The sequence below is a fragment of the Lutra lutra genome, chromosome 9, assembly GCF_902655055.1.
Source record: "Lutra lutra chromosome 9, mLutLut1.2, whole genome shotgun sequence".
Taxonomy (NCBI): Eukaryota; Metazoa; Chordata; class Mammalia; order Carnivora; family Mustelidae; genus Lutra; species Lutra lutra.
The window spans coordinates 74,566,095-74,578,131 of NC_062286.1; the positions used below are offsets into that span (position 1 = coordinate 74,566,095).

The window sequence follows — 12,037 nt, forward strand, 5'->3', positions numbered from 1 at the left end:
CTTGGGGACTCTGGAAAGGTAAGTCCCCGCAGCTCGCCTCCTAAAGAACTACATTTCCCGAGAGGCCTTGCCACCTGCAGCCAGGGGAGGAGGAAGAAGGAGCTCAGAGCCGGCCCGCGAACTAGCGCCCTCCGTTGGCAGGTCCACGTGGGCTGTGCTCGCGCGGCGCCTGAAGGGCTGACTGGCATCTCCCGCAGTGCAGCTGGGACCCCGCGTGGACACCGCCATTTTGCCCATGGATTTCGCAGTACCCGCCCCGCCCCTCCTCCCTAGAGCCTCCGCTGCGGCGGCTGCGGCGGCGGCGGCGGCGGCGGCGGCGGCGGCGGCGGCGGCGGCGGCGGCGGCGGCGGCGGCGGCGGCGGCGGCGGCGGCGGCGGCGGCGGCGGCGGCGGCGGCGGCGGCGGCTGCGGCGGCTGCGGCGGCTGCGCCGCAGGCAACGGCCGCGCCCCCGGCGGTTGGCGAGGGATCCGCGCGACAGGGACCTGGATCCTATGCGGTTATTCGCAAGGCGCAGGCGCCCCTGCTCTGCCAGCGGGCGGTTTCCAGCGGCGGCGGGACGTTCTCTGGAAGGAGCCACGGGGTTGCGAAGAAGTCCACCCAGAAAGTGCTGGACCCCGAGAAGGACGGGCTGACGCGCCTGAAGCACCTGCGGGCGCTGCTGGGTGAGGCCCGCTCTGGGACCCCGGGTTCGGGCGTTCCAGCCCTGACGTGGGCCAGGGGAGGGTGGGGGCTGGGATGCCGACGGCATGGCGGGGCGCGTGGGGGTGGTGTGAGACCCTCGTTTCCGGGGCCCAGCATTGTTCCCGATAGCGGGCAGTCTGGCCCTCGGACTCTGCCCTGTCGCCCAGAGCTTAAATTCACCCCGGATTTGAGCCCGGTCACCTCAAGGCCGGCGGAGCCGCCACTTTCCCCTCCCTGGCAAATCCTGCACTCCAGGTGCTACACAGACACACACGCGCACACACTCACACACAAAATAAACTGACACCTCCCCCTCTCGATTTTTAATTTTTATTTCTCACTCTGACCCCCGAAGTAGAGTCTCCCAAGTGTTCCCAGCGCAGACTTAACGGAACTGTCCTCTCTTCTGTGGGCTCCCTCCCCTTAAATTTTATTTTTACTTTTGAGTCAGAGTCTTCAGAGAGATGGAGCCTCCCAGCGCTCCCAGGATAAATTTTTTTTAAAAAAGATTTTATTTATTTATTTTACAGAGAGAGATCACAAGTAGAGAGGCAGGCAGAGAGAGAGAGGGAAGCAGGCTCCCTGCTGAGCAGAGAGCCCGATGTGGGACTCGATCCCAGGACCCTGGGATCATGACCTGAGCCGAAGGCAGCGGCTTAACCCACTGAGCCACCCAGGCACCGTCCCAGGATAAATTTAATTGAGCTGTCATCTATCCTCCCGCGCTCCTCTTGTTTTTATTTTTATTTTTATTTTTATTTTGGGTCTGGCCGCTTGGGCTTGCTTGTGTGGTTGGTGTGAAGGGGGCTCCTCCTGTTTGTGGAGGGAGGGGTGGCTTTCCTGGGTTCAAGGAGGCTGCTGCTGCTTTCTTGCCAGGATGACAGAGTTCTTTGCCGCCTTTCGTTTTTATGGACTGCTGGGTGGAGGTTCTGTGGAGCCCAGGGGGTCTGCAGGGACCTGGGATGAAGCTCATCCTGGTGGCTGTGAAGTGTCCCCAAGGCTTCCTGTCACCTGCTGCATGTGATCTCTGGCTGCTTTGCTAGGCTGTGTTCTGTTTTCCATTTTCTTCCCTACTTAGTCTTAACTTTTGTTTAAGACCAAAGACCTGTGCTACCTGTGCTGTCCCTAGTGTTTCTGGAGGCTGAGAAAAGGACACCTTGTTTCCTCTGGATGTCTTTTTTATTCGTAAAATGAGGGGAAAAACACACTTGAGGAAATATGACATAAAAGAATTCATTTTATATGTGAGAATTTTAAATAAAGATCTTGTTCATGAGATTAAAAGTTGCTAATTATTTCTATTTATACCCTGTGAAGTACCTCAGAGGACACACACACACACACACACACCCCTGGTTCCCAAGTGAGGTTATTTACAATCTCAGATTCCTTGAGGTTTACACTATCTCGTTCAGTTTGGAATGAATGTAAATTAATTACTTACTGTTACGAGAGATTAGTTTTCAAGAGTTGTGAAAGTGAAGTGTGGTGTCCTTGGTAAACTGACCTGTCTCCTCCCTGTAGTAAAATCTCATGCTCACACAGGTTGCACTGTGCAGAGTTCTTCTAGTGACTGATAAATACTACTGCAGGGACACTTGATAAAGGAACAGATTTGATACTCTGGGACTGTTTCTGTAGTAGAGAATTTGAACTTTTGTTCTGTCCAAGTCTGCAGGCTTATGTTGGCTCCGTTTTGTAAAGGCGGAATCAATTAAACCTAGATGAGTTTGGCTTCTTAGAGATGCACAGTACATTGTTACCAGACTGAGAAAGTAGTTCATTTTCGAGACTGTGTAATTGTGGTTTCACTTTAAGGTGCAGTATTTTATTTTGAGGAACTTTGTTTTTTCACTTCATTGAGCTCATGATGACCTCAGTTTGTAACACAGGCAGGTTCTTTGATATGAGGCTGTTTTTTGTGGATGCATTTGTTTGTGGAATGACCCAGTGTCCTTTCTGGCTGCAGTCTTACCCGTAGGGACTACAATTTTGCAAATGTGTCTGAAGACTTCTAGTGATAATGTCTCAAGTAAACTCTGGGCAACAACTGTGGCTTAAAGATGTTAAAGAAATACAGTACATTCATGGACTAGTTCCTAGCACATCATATACCCTATTTGTTTGCTACTTAAAGAAAAAGTCTACTTAGAAAAAAAATGGCCTCTTGACCTGAAAGACAAGAATTAGCCAAGAGCAAGAAAACTACTGAAGGAAATGAATAGACATTATTGTTGTATTTTTATTTGCCTATTTCTTGTAATACTCTTTTGATTTTCACATATTTTGTCTTCAAGCAATAATAAAGATGTTCTTTTTTTACAAAGATGATACCACTGACCTGGATTTCCAGTCATTGGCAACATCACTTTGGCTGGTTACTTAGCCTGTCTTTGAACCTCAGTTTCTTTACTCTGTCAGATGGGTATGGTCATGTCTACTTTGTAAAATTTGTTGTGAGTATAAGGTATAAATGACTTCAGTTTGCAGCAGGCATGTAATAGTTTCCTCTCCTATTACTGGCCCTCCATCATGAACAGACTAGGAAAAGTATTTTGATAGGTACTTTCCCACACCACCCCTGGTATTTGGATAGTTGCTGTAAATTTCTTCTCTCTTTCTAAAAATGATTCTGTGTTAAAGACAACACAACTGCGAGACACCCAACGAACTGTGGAAAGTAGAGTAGTTCTCATTCCAGTTAGAACTTGTTTAGCTACTTTAATCTGACTATGTATTGTAGATTGGCCTGATACCGTTAACCTTATTTTATAAGGGTGGAGACTGAGGACCAGATAGACCTTGCAAGGGGCCAAGCCGTGGATCTGTATGCACATGGCCTATATGCATTGTGTTAATTACAGGTAGACCAAAGAACCATTAAGTGCCCTGACTTCCAGTTCTCCCTGCATTGTTGAAATCATCAATGGGAGAGTAAATGAGTAAACAAAACAAAACAGAAACCAAAAAAATTCTGTGTATTGCTATCTTATTCCAGCAAAGATGCCATGTTTAATTAAAGGTTGAGTCCCTACTACAAATCCCCATCTATAAATGGTATTGATGTAGCGAGAAGGATGATGTACCAGGAAGCATATAGTATGGTAAGCAATTAGATAGTGGCTTCTATGTTGGACTCCATTTTAGGATTCCAAAGGGTCAGAAAAGATCATGAAGAGTGGCACAAACAGAAGGGCCTTTTGAGGAAGATTTTTCTCATGCTGGTCCCTTGAAGGGTGTCTAGACTACTGAGCCACATGTGTAACTCCAAAATATTTAGTAGCCACATTTAAGAAAGTAAAAAGAAAGAGGTGACATTAATTTTAATAATGCATCTTATTGAATCCCACAGCTCTAGTCTGTATTATATCAACAGGTAACCAATATAAAACATTATTATTTTTTTGCGTTCTGTTTTTTCATATCAAGCCTTTGAAATCCAGTGTGTGTTGGACACTTCTAGCACATCTCATTTTACACTAGCTGCATTTTAAGGGCTCAGTAGCTGTATGTGGCTAGTGGCTGCATACGGGACAGAGCAAGGTTAGCATTTGGGAAGTGCAGCAGGAAGGCAGTTCCAAGCAAGGGGAGATGGAAGCCGGTAGTGGAAATACACATGGCAATGATGTAGAAAGGTGAGGTACACCAGCCTGCTCCTTCCTCCTGTCCAGTAAGGGAGTCCCAGGGTAACATTGGTCATGAGAAAGAGTGGTAGAAGTCTTGCCCTGAGGGTGTTCACAGTGTCAGATATGTGACTAGAGTGCTATGTAGGCCAAGGGTAGGGACAGGACAGTGAGTTGGACTGGGGGATCTTGGTAGGGGGAGGGGAGTGGCAGCCTGACTGGCAGAAGCTGAGGCAGTTTGGGGGCGGGATCACAAAAGGTGTTGTTTGTCTGAGTTGGAAGCTCCTATCTTACTCTGCAGGTGAGAGGGCCCTCTTGGAGACCTCTTAGCAAGTCAAGTGATAAGAATTGAGAGCTGCCTGGCTGTCAGCAGGGCCAGGAAAATGGATTGGGGGTGGGTGGTGATGGTAGGGGTGACCCTGCTGGCAGAGGAAGAAGAGACAGATGATAAGGGTCTGAAAGAAGACACTCCGTGAATGGAGAAGAAGGGTGGGATTTCAAAGGGCCAAGGCAGTGGGAACTAGTGATTGTCTCACTGAAGTAATGAAACAAGTGTGTTGAAGCCAGGCGAGGAGTGATCAGTCTGTAGCGGAAGAGACCTGGGAGAAGAGGCCTCAGTCAAGGCAAATCGAGTGACAGTGGGGCTCGGTCCCAATATTTGGAACCAGAGTGGAGAGGAGTCTCTCACAAATGCTCTCTCTATATTGATGGAGTAAAATGGACCGTTTTAGTCTATTTCCTTTTAAGCATTTGTTACTTTAGGTAGGGACAAGTTCACTTACAATTTTTTTTAAAAGATTTTATTTATTGGGGCGCCTGGGTGGCTCAGTGGGTTGGGCCGCTGCCTTCGGCTCAGGTCATGATCTCAGGTCCTGGGATCGAGCCCCGTATAGGGCTCTCTGCTCGGCGGGGAGCTTGCGTCCCTTCCTCTCTCTGCCTGCCTCTCTGCCTACTTGTGATCTCTCTCTGTCAAATAAATAAATAAAATCTTAAAAAAAATTATTTATTTATTTGACAGAGAGAGATCACAAGTGGGCAGAGAGGCAGGCAGAGAGAGAGAGGGAGGCAGGCTCCCTGCTGAGCAGAGAGCCCAATGCAGGGCTCGATCTCAGGACCCTGTGATCATGACCTGAACTGAAGGCAGAGGCTTTGACTTACTGAGCCACCCAGGAGCCCCTCACTTACAATTTTAAATGTTGCCATTTAAAGTTATTTTATTATTTGCATATTCCTCTCATTTTTATTAACTACAAACATTTGTTGAAACTGTGTGCTGTAAGTTAGCTTACCATTTCCTGGATGGCTGAATTGTTTCCTTCCTTTCTCTCGCTCTTTCTTTTTTTCTCTGATCTGAATAATACTGCTCTAAGCATCTTGGGAAGCAGCTTTGTCTCTAATTTGTGTCATTTCCTTAGGACAGATTCCACTGAAGTCAAATTGCTGGATTTGAACATGTTTATGACTCAGTTGACTGCTCTCATTTCCTAAATGTTGCTCGCAGTGAGCCTGCTAGCAGCAAGGATTGAGACCACCATGTGCACTGTAGTCCGACTAGCAATAGACACATTGGTGTAATTTGATTGTTGGAGGGAGGCATCTTGGAGAATGGGAGTGTCGGGAGGAGGGCCAGAGGAGTTAGGTGGATATCCTGGCTAATGATAGGGAAAGACGAATTTGGTGTTAGGGGCATTGATTTTGAGAAAAGGTCAAGATCCAATGGAGATGTCTAGGAGGTTGTTGGACAGGGGGTCTGGAACATAATAGTAGGGTAGAAAGCTATGGTATGGTTGTTTATTTTCATCCTGGTTCCATCACATCTTCCCACAACCTCTGATGCAGGCAGTGTTCCTACCCTCCACTGAGAGGGTGCAGAAACTGAGGCTCAGTGAGCTTAACTGCTTGTCTGTCAGCACCCAGTCAGTTAGCGGCAGAGCTGGGATTCCTGATTCTAAAGGCCGTGTTGTACCTCTGCTACTTATCTGACCCAAAAGCATATTTATATATCAGAAAATATACTTACCCACCACACTGGATATTAACATAGAAACAAAAGCCCTAGGGTTTTTGCATGTCTCCCAAAAATATTGCTTGGACTTGTGCTGTTCTCTTCCTAGTCTGTTTTACTAGATTCTTCTAGGGAGACTTGAGGCTATATTTGATTTCAGGATGGCAGAAGATAAAAAGACTCCCTTTGTGTTTTCCTGTTCATTGGCCTCTCTGGGCCTTGGGCAGGCTGAGCAGGTGGTAAAATATTCGCATGGATGTTAGTGCCAAAGGACATTCTACAACCAGAGCAAAGCCTGAGGTGTAATTTCAGGCTCTTCAGGACGTCTTTGTTTTGTCTCTCTCATTTAACCTTGTTTGAAGCAAAGTCACCTTGCCATAATGCTCACTTTCCTAATTTTTCATCAGTTACCAACATTTTATATTTGTAGGCTCAGGAACGTGAGATGAACTTTGGACACAGATGTGTGTATCAGAAATACACTACTCCCTGCCTCTAGGGCTCGGGAATGTCTGGACTTCTGATGAGAGAAGTATGAACCGAGGATACAAGTCCAATGGAGCTCAGATGTTTTGTTTGGGACAACTGAAAAAGGCTGACTTCCTCCTTTTATTCTGAGAAGAGAGTTAATTGATAGGTCCAGAATATTTTGATGTAAAGTTTTTTTTAACTTGTATTTTGATTGTGTTGGTGTTTTACTTGTAATTGGGCATGGATCATTTTACTAGCTGTTTAGGATACTGACCTTTCTACAGATAAAACTGTAGAGAATTGTTCATTTTTAAAAAATTGTCTTTCAAAATGGCAAATTGATTCCATTTAAATTTTAAGTTTTTTTTAAAGGAGGAATATGTTATTGTACTGTAGTATATAAAAGTAGTAGACAACTATGCTGTCTTCAGATTTAAAAGAAATTTCAGTTCCATACACATTTTCTCAGGAGTGTATGAGTGAGTGTGTGTGTGTGTGTGTCTCTGTCTGTCTGTCTGCTCGGGAGGGCTGTGTATTCAGATATTAATAGGGCAGAATCTCAGAACCTGTGCCTCTTGGAGAGGTTGCCAGTGCTTCCTGAGGGAGATGCGGTCGGAGGTGGATTTGGAGTGATGAATATGGGGTTTTCCCGGGGGACAGATTGGGGATGAGGGGATTGCAGAGAGAGGAACTTGTGTGAAGGTAATGGTGTGGCCACCATGGAGTTAAGTGTCCAGTGGCTTTTATCCTGTGGTGTGGTAGTTCTTGGGAGCCAGGAAGACCTAAGTAGAGGGCAGGGGCCAGATCTGGTTTTGCCCCCTTGATGATTGGCCCAAGAGTCTCAGACTTTCTGAGATTTGAAGCATGAGTGCCAGGGGAGTGTGGGCCCCCACTTTTGGATTGCAAACCCTGAGGGTGTAGCATGGGCTGCCAGCGTTCATCTTTCCCCAGCGTGGAGGGAACCTACCTCAAATGGAATCCATAATGAGAGGGAAGCGGGGCAGAGAGATGGAGGGTGAGAGGAGTGCAACAGACCCTTTGTGAGCTGAGAGGTCCGGCTGTGTCTGTGCCATCTCCAACTCTGAGTTTCTGGGTTGCAGGTGCCAGTAAAACCCTGTTTTTGCTTCAGCTAGCTTGAGTCAGAGTTCTGGGTCTTGAAATAGAAAGAATACAGATTCATATGCCAGAAAGAGAGGGAGGAAATCCCAGGTCAAGGATGGGTGGGTGGGTGGGTATGTGTGCGTATGCTTTTTCTATTTTCTAAGAGCTGAGCCAATTGAGCTTGTATATATGTAGAAGAAGGAACCAATGAAAGAGCAAAATTGAAGAGGCAGTGCAGAGAAGGGGAATACAAATGGAGAAAGGTGGGGCCTTCAGTGGGATGAAGAGTGTGGGGCAGGAGATAGGCTTGACAAGAGGGACATCACTTCCTCTAAGGCCACTTGGAGGAACTAAGAATGGGGTCCCAGATGTGGAGGGAGCTCTCTTGCCCTGGCTTCTGTTTTCTCTGTGAAGGTAAGAGGTAGACATGGCTACTGAGCCAGTTTTCTTGCCCGTGTAGTACTAGGGACTGAGGGTGTCTTGTTCCCTCTCCCATGCCTTAAAACAAAGGAAATACTGTAATCAGTAAGACCCGTTACTGATTATTATTATTCTTTGGGGGAACACTCTCATAAATGCATTTAACTTATGTATTCAGTAATTGGCCAGAAGCCAGGAAATGTATATATATGTAAAACAAGGACAGTTAAGGAGTGCACATATTGTTTGGCCTTCCACTCAGTGACTGTGTGTCCCGGAGTGCAGTGAGTGGGCCCAGGGAAGTGCTGTGTTCTCAGTGTTCTTCTTTCCTTCATGCCTCTCCTCTGTGGGACCATCTGTCCTGCTGGGTGTGGCTCTAGTGGCTAAGGGTAATTTTGATCTTCTCCATTTTTGCCTTGAGTGCCACTTCACCTCACATAAGATGTCTTGGGATTATACATATTCGTGTGGCACCTTGCCCTTTTGTAGTGTTTTCTTATATTCTCATTGGATCAATATGCTGCCTGAAGCTCCCAGTTCAGAAAGGACTTACCTTTTAGATTCTTAGTCAAACTTTGTTTCTGACTTAGTTCTGAATGTCCATTTCAAGTTTTTAACTGTGATTTTTATAAAAGAGAGATTTCATAACCATTTTTATGTCTTTTGTATTGTTTTAGAAACTGAACCCACATCTGAAAGGTATTTTAAAAGTAGTTGTAATTTGTAACAGTAAATATTTCATTTCACTATTGCAACTGTGCTTTAGCCTAAAAAGATAAGGATCCCTATGATATTGTCTTGCGTTTGATTTTAAGTGATGGCACATATTCACTGAACATCAACCAGGGTTTCAAGGACAAATAGTTACTAGTGACACTGCCTGTGCCCCACTGTGGGACCATGAGAATGTATCACTCAGGCCTCTGCTGTGGGGATCATGACTGACTGATGGCTCCAGCTGCTGCCCTCTGGATTCACCACCACTTCTTAGCCAAAGCTGAGCTTCTCTTCGGCTACTTGCAGTTACTGAGCAAGTGGGGATACTACTGTGGTCCACTCATGCAAGATCCAGATGCCTCTGAAGGGCGACTCTGGCTTGAGGACTCCCAATGGGTTGGTCAAGACCCTCTTTGGACTGAGTTGGGAGTCTGAGATCCTTCCTTCCAGCCCTCCTTCCTTCCCTGTCTCCTTCACAGGGGGTCAGACCTGCATTGTGGTTCAGCCTCCCCATGCCTTCTCAGGTCTCTCCCTTTTCCCCTTCACAGCCAGTTCCCCCAATAAATCTCCTATACGTGTAATGCTGTCTTGGTGTCTCCTTCTCAGGGAGCCCAAACTGACACACCATCCCTTTCCCCAGAGGTGTTGTCCGTCCTACCATCTAAAACCCTTTCAGGAGACAGCATGAGGACACTACATTTTCCACATCAACTTTCTTTGTCCCTCTGCCCTGAGATGATATTTCCTCAGAATTCCCATGGCATTTTGAACTTTGTGTTTGGCATGTATGGCCTTTGGCTTTGTATGTGCTGGATGTCTCCTCCTAGATGATAAATACACTGAGAACTTGAAGAGCTTCTTATTCATCTGATTCGTTTTGGTAACATACTTCTTTATTTGTAATCGTAATAATTAGCATTTAATCAGCACTTTCCATGTGCCCAACACTGCCAGAAATACTTTTACGTGAATTATTTCCGGCAATCCTCCAAATAGAGTGGGTAATATTCTCCTCATTTTACGGATGAGATCCAGAGAGGTTAAGAATCTTGTCCAGGGTGACCTAGCTGGTAAGTGACAGAGGCAGGGTTTGAATCAAGGCGGCTGGCTCCATGGTCCTGTTGTTCATTTAGCAGTTATGTCTTATTCAGACAGAATATGTTCCAGGTGCTATACCCAGTGTTGGGGTTGCCAGAGCTTGCAATCCAAGTCTAGAATTAACAACTATTTAAAAAGCAAACCCCAAAACGTGATTTCCAAATAGCCGGGTGTAAGTCTCTGGGAGAGTAACAGCTACCTGATATTTTGAAAAATTTCTAAAAGCCTTCCTGCCCCAATGATTGTTTTCGCAAGCCAGTGTTCCCATCATTAAAGTAGTGATTTGAGACCGAGAATTAAGGTTTCCTGAAAGAGTCCCCTGACCTTCTCCCTTGTGTACATGCACTCATTATCACACCCACCCCTCTGACCCCAAGGAGAAGAGCTGTAAGAGAGGACGAAGTGTGGACGAAAGGGAGAAGAGGTTGGGCAAAGAGGTCGGAGGAGAGGGGCAGCCGGACCAGAGGGCTGTTGGGAAGGATAGGCTTGGGTGAGGCTTCTTTCATGGAAACCAAATTGCAGAGACGCTATTGTAAAATTTTAAATAGACAGCAACCGAAACGGAGTCACTGTCCCTCCAAAAGGACTGGTTCTAATTGGGAAAAATTCTTTTAATGAGATCTTTGATAGTATTTTTAAGACAGCATGGAAGAGAGGGGAACAGTGACATAGGTTGCTTCTTTACAACTTCTGAAAGGGATTAACGTGTTTTATTTCTATACGGTCATATTTCTCGGACAAACAGCGTAAACCTCCATTTTCCATGGATTTTATGTCTGATAAGAGAAGGATGTGTTTGGTTTATTTAGGCTTGTTGTAGTAGAGCTTATGCTGAACTTTGGGGTAGAAGTAAAATAACATCTTGTGAGTGTGTGTGTGGGTGTGTGCGTGTGTGTCCTATTGCAGCTGTTTATTTTGGAGAGAATGGTTCTGATCCTCTCTTTCTGTGCCTAAAATAAATATGTGCACAAGCAGACACATCATTTTAACTGAAGTGAAAAGTAAATAATGAACTGGAAAAATATTTGAAATTTATAGGACAGGATATAGTTATATCCTCAGTACATAGAAAGCACCTATATATTAACAGGAAAAATTAGAACAAATGTTTAAATTATACATATATATGTCATAAATGAAGAAATGATAAGAACCAGTGTTTTAAATGTCACTTCAGTTCTCTAGGATATATAAACTTACAAATAAGAATGTATTTACCTATTATTTTTAGCAAAGTTGCTGGTGTGTGTGTGTGTGTGTGTGTGTGTGTGTGTGTTAAGACTTTTTAAAAGATTTATTTATTTGACAGAGATCACAAGTAGGCAGAGAGGGAGGCAGAGAGAGAGAGAGGAAGGGAAGCAGGCTCCCTGCTGAGCAGAGAGCCAGATGTGGGGCTAGATCCCAGGACTCTGGGATCATGACCTGAGCTGAAGGCAGAGGCTTTAACCCACTGAGCCACCCAGGCACCCCTTGAGACTTTTTATTTATTTGACAGAGAGAGAGAGAGAGAGAGAAAGAGAGATCACAAGTAGGCAGAGAGGCAAGCTGAGAGAGCGGGGAAGCAGTCTCCCCGCTGAGCAGAAAGCCAGATGCAGAGCAGAAAGCCAGATGCAGAGCTTGATCCTGGGCCCTGAGGTCATGACCTAAGCAGAGGCTTAACCCACTGAACCACCAAGGTGCCTGGTGTGTGTTTTTTCCCTTAATGATTCCTCCTGGTTATCTGTGTTTTCTTTCCAATATACCTTTGATAGAATTCTAATTTGGTATGATCTCTCTGGAAAGTAATTTGTTAGTATGTGCTAATATGCTAAAAATGTACATTTCATTTGGCTTAATTTCCTTTTCTAGGAAATGATGATAGGTATACTTAAGGGCAATTAAAAATGCATTGCAGCATTGTTTTCACATTTAAAATTTTGTT

At 45.5% G+C, this 12,037-nt stretch overlaps 1 protein-coding gene across 8 annotated transcripts in view; it reads left to right on the forward strand.

Moving 5' to 3' along the window:
* LYG2 (lysozyme g2) overlaps window positions 1-12,037 on the forward strand; it is a 162,164-nt gene that overhangs the window by 39,895 nt on the left and 110,232 nt on the right. For 5 of the 8 annotated variants that reach the window (XM_047746241.1, XM_047746246.1, XM_047746239.1 and 2 more), the window contains exon 1: window positions 548-662. The exons of 1 other annotated variant lie outside the window; for it this stretch is intronic. The gene's annotated coding sequence lies outside the window, so the exon portion shown is untranslated. Of the gene's footprint in view, window positions 1-527; window positions 663-12,037 lie in introns of those variants that run through there. 2 more of the 8 variants (XM_047746240.1, XM_047746243.1) reach the window with 2 other exon arrangements.